Here is an 8,048-nt window from a genome sequence, read left to right on the forward strand (position 1 = left end):
ACATGGCCAGACTGCTGGCTGGACGGACCTTCCCCTGGACATGGTGGAGGGATATCGTGCAAGAATGTGATCGGCAGGTCAATGCGGTGTATATCAGACATATGTGGGTGAAACGGGCAACGTCAACAGGTGCATGTGTAGGTGCAGGTGGCGGAGTAACAGACTCAACAAAAGGGGCATATCATCATCGTCCTCTATCCACCCATTGCTGGTGAACGCGTAACGGGGGTCTATCTGATCAGCAAAAGCAGCGTGGTCAATGGGTGCAGGGATCGGATCGGGTACAAGTGGTGCAACAACAGGTATGCCAACAGGTACAGGGTCATGATCAGGCAGAGGATCGGGAGCAGGTATAGGCTCAGGGTCGGCCGGTGCCAGCTCAGGATCAACGGGTATCGGCTCGAGATCAGCCGGTGCATCCATAGGCTGATCGTCGGGAACAAAGTCAATCTCATGTCCAGGCTCAACGTCATGATCAAAGTCGTGTGGAATGACAGGTGCTACAGACAGGGCTATGTCAGAATCAGAATCAGTGGGGTAACGCTACAATCCTAGTGCATGTAAAGTGGTGGATGACACCGACTCGAAAGAATCCGGACCAGAATGATCAGATGAAATCTCAATGATCGGAATCCAAACAAGTGGAATAACAATGACATCATCAGCCAGAACTCCATCTCCATGAGCATCATCAGGGGACCATCAATGAAAAGATTGACATCATCAGACAGCTCATCAAAAGGCAAATCCTCGAGAGGAAAAGCCGCAAGAGGAAAAGGGGCGAGGATCGGAACCACGGCATGCTCATCGTCGGGATGTCCGAGGATGAGATGGTCCTGGTCAGGAATAGGAACAAGAAAAGGATCCTCGTCGGGTAAACCATCAGCATGCGGTACATCGTCGCCAAAGTCAGGTAATGCAAAAGGCTGGAAATCATCGTCATCGTCACTCTCAGTGTCAGAGGTAAAAATCTCAGGGTCTGGGACAATCTCGTCATCCGAAACTGTGGCCATAGGGTCGACAGTATCTGACAGTCCACTCTCAGATGAGGACATGGTGTCTGTAACAAAACAATCACAACATATGCACATACATCAACTATCATCAAATAAGCATGTAAGTAGTAACAAGGTAAGCATGTATTCATCCTAGTCTTCCCAGACTATCCCACCCAGCCTCTCAGACAGAACTACCTAGCCTCTCAGACTAAACCTCCCCAGTTTCTCAAACTGAACTACCCAGCCTCTCAGACTGAACCTCCCAGTCTCTTAGACTAAATTATGAACATAAATTTTATACTGTGTTTCGTGTCTTTTGTTTGTAAAAATGTTTGTTTCCTGGATCTGGGCGTTGTACGTGATGAAAATATGTTATGAAAACATTTTCATGAGAGCCCTAATGATCGTAGTCTAGACTCGAGAAAGAATCCTAGTTCGCTACGATCGAAGCTCTGATACCAAGCTGTCAGACCCTGACTTTTGCGGAAGCGTGATTATGGTGTGACTTTCTTAATACCATAGCAATCAATCATAACAACACTATATGATAAAACCATTAGATGTTCATCCAAAAATTAAGTTTGAAAACACCACAACATAAATTGTTTGAATCGTAGACTCCAAATTTAAGTTACAAACCACAACATGTTTAAATGAGTTCACGAAGACTCGACAAAAGACCTTAAATAAAACTGAGTTTAGAACCATGTATCTCATCCAGGATTAAGATACATCTCCTAAACCCTAATGACTTCGAATGACATCTTTTATTCATGACGCGGCTTGAAACATGCAAACACCCGCCAGATCTACTTAATTCCCTGAAATACATGTAATTTGAAAACATCAACAAAAGTTGAGCAAGTTCATGTGTTTGTGTATATGTATTTATAAAACCTTTGTAAACATTGTATGTATGTATGTTTGTAAATCCAGGTATGAAAGCAAACAAGGAAACAGATCACCAATGGTTTGCAAGGCCAGTGGTATGTGTGACGGCGTAGGAAGGCTCAAACCTAGCAAATTTGTACCGCGCTTCCGGCTTTAAGACATAGTCACCCTATGGGCTACCATGGTCCTCATGGGTGTGGGCTCGCTACACCCAAATAGATCTATCACTCATGCCCCTCGGTCCTTATACGAGTATTAATGGTCTCAAGTGTGTGCCTACCCATTCACATGATCTACTGTACTTTCCTAGGCTAACCATACCAATTCTAATTTTATGTAATCATTTTGTAACATGTATTTCACCCCCAAAGTTAATAAACAAAACAGTTTAAAGAAAAGGGGGACATGAACTCACTGTCTTGCGTCTTCAGTACTCGTAACTCACGTTTCTTCAGCAAACACGACTACCTACAATGTAGTAATGTCTATTAGATGAACGGGTCGTGCCTTGTCTTGGTATTAATGTTTTCGAGTTACATTTCTGTACGCTTCTGATATTATTCCAATTTACATAATTATTGTCAAAATAATTAATATTTTAACTTAAATCATATTTATAAATTTTGGAATAATAATACTTCTCAAGTATTTATATCCATATTTCCTTCCCAAGGATGGGGGTATCTCAAACATGTGTTGAAGGGGTATGGTCCTAAATCTCGCGCCACCTGACCGCGAGTGACCATTACCCTTATCAAAAAACCCCCACCAGCAAAGAACAGCATCCGCACGGACGCGTCATTCGAATCCAATCGGTCAAAGGATAAGAAGAAGCCTTACCTTGTGTATGAAAGCGGACGTGCATAGCGATGCGGTTGGCACCGCATCATATGGACATTTTCGTCATGATAAGGGATCTGCGCAACAGCAACAGTCACCACAGACGGCGATGCGGTTTGGCACCGCATCCCACATATGTCTTTGTCAAGGCATGGAGCGCGGGAACATCAAAGGTTACCGCAGGCAGCGATGCAGCCCGCACCGCATCCTACCCACAAGGCAAGTGGGACTGACAAACACAGAGCAAGTGGCACCACTGGCAGCCGCCTGTCAGGCCACACATAGGCAGCAGACTGACACTGCAGTAGGACGTGGCTTCACCTCCACAACCGACAAGCCTGACACACCTGCAAAGGGGCAGCACGTCGTCAGTCCGTCCCTTCAGCTCCTCCTTCACTCCTCGGCTATAAATACCCACCCCAAATAGGTTTGAGGTATCTCTTCACAACTCTCTCACTACTACTACTATCACACTTTGCTTCCCAAGCAAATTACTGATTCTTACGCCGAAGAGTGGTAACAAGGAGAACCCCCCACCCCATCCTCCTTGTTACGAGTCATGGCTTGTTTCCTTGTGCAGGAGATCAACCGGCGGACGATCCAGCCAGCGATCCTCGAGAGGAAGGGATTAACCCTTCTTGACGAGACCAGTGTGTTAACCCCGCCCGGTTAACCATTGTTTCATCATTGGCGCCCACCGCTACTCTTAGCACTTTCCTAACCATCCCTCTCCCTCCTCAAAAGATCATGTCTGATCATTTAAACAATACCACCGGGGATAACCTAAATCCCACAAACCCAGGGCCCACGGGGACTGCTCCCCCAGCCCCAAATCCTAGCCACATTGGCACGTCAACGCAAGGGGGCGCATCCTTTACGTTTGGACATGACCTATCACAGTACGCACCTGTGATTCCTCCCGACATGAGTCTTCATGCCTGGTACGACCAGCAAACAGCTCTGCTGGACGCAGCATACAACAGAGCCTGCGCAGATGCGCAGGTACCGGCCGGCCCTACCCCGGCACCACATACCCCTGCGGGTTGTATTTTACAATACGACGGCAGGGCTCCTTCACGTCCAGCCTCCCGAAGCAGGCGTGAAGACCGCGGATCCTCTTACTGTGAGGTCCGCACCATCGATGAGGACGATTCCTCATATGGGTCTCATGCCAGAGGCCCAATACAAAGCCGCCTGGGCCCTCAAGGCGATACCAGGCGGCAATCCACAGCCCACCGCGGCTCCGGCATTCAAATCCGGCTGGGACCGCAGTCCCATCACGAAGGTTATGGCTGTACCGACCGGGACGACCATACATATGGCGGGGAATCTCATGCTACCAGCAGCAGACCGGGAGGACGCCACTATGTTCCTCCCACTCACCCCTGTAACACATACCTCCGTGCCGCAAAGCGTCCCGAGAACCAACCCTACCGGCCAAAATCTGCGGCTGAAAACTCCAAGTTCGTCCCAAGAATCGCTCACGCCGGTGTCAACACCACAAAATTCCCATTGAATATTGGGAAATACAATGGTTCGTCCGATCCGGACGACCACATAAATATCTTCACCGGCGCGGGGTGCAACGGCAACTGGGACGAACCCACCTAGTGTCATTTTTCCGTCAGACCCTTACAGGTCTGGCAAGGGCTTGGTTCAATTCTTTGCCAGTGGGATCACTGGAATCATTTGAGGACCTGGTGTCATTTTTCCCTGAGACCCTCGCGCAACGACGCCATGAACGTGATTCCATGGACGTCATGAACATCTGGCGCAGGGACGACGAATCGCTGGAAGCATTCGTCATCCGATACAACAAAGAATGCCTAGAGATAGGTGACGTGTGCGACCAAATGGCGCGTAACCACTTCATCGTAGCTGTTAGAGATGAACAGATGGTTATGACTATCTCTGGCAAGGACGGCTTGCTAAAGAAATCGGAAGATGTTATGACAGCAGTCAAGACATACACCCAAACTCAGCGGTCCCTCAAACAGCGTGTTGGCAAGGCACCGCCCCGGGTGGAAGCCCAGTCCTCACACCAAGAGCCTAAGCGCAATAATAAGCGTAACCGGGACACTTGGAATCGCGACAGTGAGTCCAAGCCATACGTCCCGCACAACAGCCAGCCCGACGCAAGGGCAACCATCAACGCCCAGCGTGAGAACCGGGCGTCGAAAAAACAGTCTCGAGACCGTAACTGGACCGAGATTACCCAGTCACCAAGCGACGTCCTCCTTACGGACGCGCATTTTCTGCGACCGGCCCAGCCGATGAAGTCCAAGAAAAACCAGGACCTCACACTCTATTGTAACTATCACAAGGACTCGAGCCACGCAACAAACAATTGCATCAGTCTCCGGCTGGGGATTGAGCGAGCCTTAAAGGAGGGGAAGCTGCAACATCTGTCGCCGGTTGGGCAAAAACCCACCAAGCGTTACCCCCCACGGCGAAGGCACCTCCACAGGGAAGAGGACCATGTATGTGGCCTCAACCCATATGATCAACGGAGACAAAGGAAGGCCGCGCAAGGCGGCGAGAAGACCGGACAATGACTGGAAAGACGAGCAAGTCGTCTTTCCAAAAGTCCGAGGCGGCCCGCGCGACAGGCGCGCCGTCGTTATTACAGGCCAACTGGCTCATTACTGCACCGAGCGATTATTCATCGACCCGGACAGTACTTCAGATATCATATACGAGCAGTGCTTCAACCAGTTCGATCAGGAGGACAAAGATCGGTTGCAAGCGGTGGACTACCCATTGGCCGGGTTCGCAGGGGAAACTGTCTTTCCCCTGTGCCAAATTACTTTTCCTGTGCACCTCACCAGCGGAAGGCACACGCCAACAGAAGAGGTGAACTTCATGGTTTTACCTCACACTTCCAAATATGATGTGCTCCTTGGGAGAGAATCCCAAGGCGACTTCAACATGATTACGTTCGTACCCCATTCTGCAGTCGGTTTCCCAACCGAAACAGGGGTCGCGATAATCTATGCACGCAGGGAAGTCATGGCGTCGGACGAGCTGCGTCCGACCAAGATAGCATGGCCTACCCCCAGCAACCAACCTCAAAAATGGGTTCTCAACGCGCGGTACCCAGAACAAAAGGTCACGTTGGGCCACGCCTTGTCCCCCAACATCAAAGCGCACCTGAAGCAGCTTCTCTTCAGGAACCAAGATATTTTTGCGTGGACACCCGCAGACATGACTGGGGTCCCACGCGAAGTTGCGCAACACTTCTTGAATACCTTTCCAGGTATCAAGCCCGTGATCCAAGGCCAACGCCACCTTGGATCCCCGAAAAATCAGGCGATGCATGAGCAAGTCGAAGAACTGCTCTCCGCAGGCATCCTGCGAGAAGTCAAGTACCAGACTTGGTTGTCCAACCCAGTCATGGTAGAAAAACCATCCGGGGGCTGGCGCATGTGCGTCGATTATAAAGATCTCAACAAAGCCTGTCCCAAGGATTGTTACGCGCTTCCGGAGATCGATGAAAATGTCGATAACCTCGCACCATTTCGATGGAAGTGTTTCCTCGATTGTTACAAAGGCTACCACCAGGTACAGATGGCAATCGAGGATGAAGACAAAACGGCATTCCATACGCCAACCGGAAATTACTGCTACACAAAAATGTCATTCGGGTTGCGCAATGCAGGCGCAACCTATCAAAAGTTGATTAACGACACTTTTCGCGGCCAGATCAGCAAAAGTGTTGAAATCTATATGGACGACCTGGTCGTCATGAGCATGGAGGAAGACACCATGCTCACCGATATCGAAAGAACATTCCAAACTCTGCGAAGCGTCAATATGAAGCTCAATCCAGGGAAATGCTCGTTTGGAATGGAGGAAGGCAAGTTCCTTGTATTCATTGTAACAAAAGATGGATTCAGGGTAAACCCGGAGAAAGTTCAGGCGATAGAGCGCATGCCATCACCCTCCACGATGAAAGAAATGCAACGACTAGCCGGCAGGCTAGCCGCACTAAATAGATTCTTAGCCAATCATGCGGCTAAGTCCTATCCTTTCATCAAAACACTGCGGAACTGTTTAAAAAAGGAACAATTCCAATGGACCGCAGAGGCCGAAGACGCCTTCCGAGAAATGAAGGAGTGTTTGATCCAACTCCCAACTCTGACCGCGCCACGCAAAGATGAGCCACTTATCTTATACCTATCTGCCGCAGACAACGCGGTAGGAGCGGTACTCATAGTGGAACGACAGGGAGTTCAAACACCCATCTACTATATCAGCAAAATGCTCAACGACCCAGAGACGGGGTACTCCATCATGGAGAAATTGGTATTAGCAATGGTGCACGCATCGCGACAGTTATGACGTTACTTTGCGAACCACGTCATCACAGTGCTAACCAACTACAGGATCGGCCCAATCCTATCAAAACCTGACATCTCTGGCATATTAGCGAAATGGGCAATTGAGCTGGGCGCACTCACGCTGAACTACAAGTCGCGCCCCACAATCAAGGGCTAGGTCCTGGCAGATTTCGTTGCCGAGGTACCTGCAAATCGCATCCAAGAATGCGAAGAAGAACAAAACCCTGCATCACCACCATCTTCTTCAGAAACATTGACACTTTTTACCGATGATGCATCCAACGAGGAAGGTGCAGGCGCAGGTCTGCGACTCGTCAGCCCCGATGGCCAAGAGCTTACCTATGCAATCTGCCTCGATTTCAAAAGCACAAATAACGAGGCAGAGTATGAGGCTCTATTGGCAGGGCTACGTCTGGCAGTCAAGCTCGGCGTACAACATCTGGAAGCACACGTCGACTCCTTGTTAGTTGCAGGGCAGGTGCGCGGTGACTATGCCGCAAAAAGGGATATCATGATCCTCTACCTCGAGCAAGCCTTGCAACTAAAATCAAAATTCACTTCCTTCAATATCCCTCATATCAACAGAAGTGAAAACAAATCCGTGGATGCACTGTCAAAACTCGCATCCACCAACTTCCAGCACCTGGCAAAGGAGATACGCATTGAGATTCTGCAGAATCCCTTAGTACCGCTACGCCAAGTCAATGTCATCCAGTGCGGTACAACATCATGGATGACACCAATCATTGCATACTTGCAATCAGGTGTTACTCCTGAAAACAAGTTAGAGGCACATAAGCTGCAATACAAAGCATGCCATTATCAAATGGGAGACGGTATCCTATACCGTAAATCATACCTGGGCCCACTCCTACGCTGCGTCGATCCCCAAGATGCTACATACCTTATCAGGGAGATACACGAGGGAATGTGTGGCATACACGTAGGGCCACGCATGGTAGTGGCTAAAATTATGAAT

The sequence above is a fragment of the Helianthus annuus genome, chromosome 1, assembly GCF_002127325.2.
Source record: "Helianthus annuus cultivar XRQ/B chromosome 1, HanXRQr2.0-SUNRISE, whole genome shotgun sequence".
Taxonomy (NCBI): domain Eukaryota; kingdom Viridiplantae; phylum Streptophyta; class Magnoliopsida; order Asterales; family Asteraceae; genus Helianthus; species Helianthus annuus.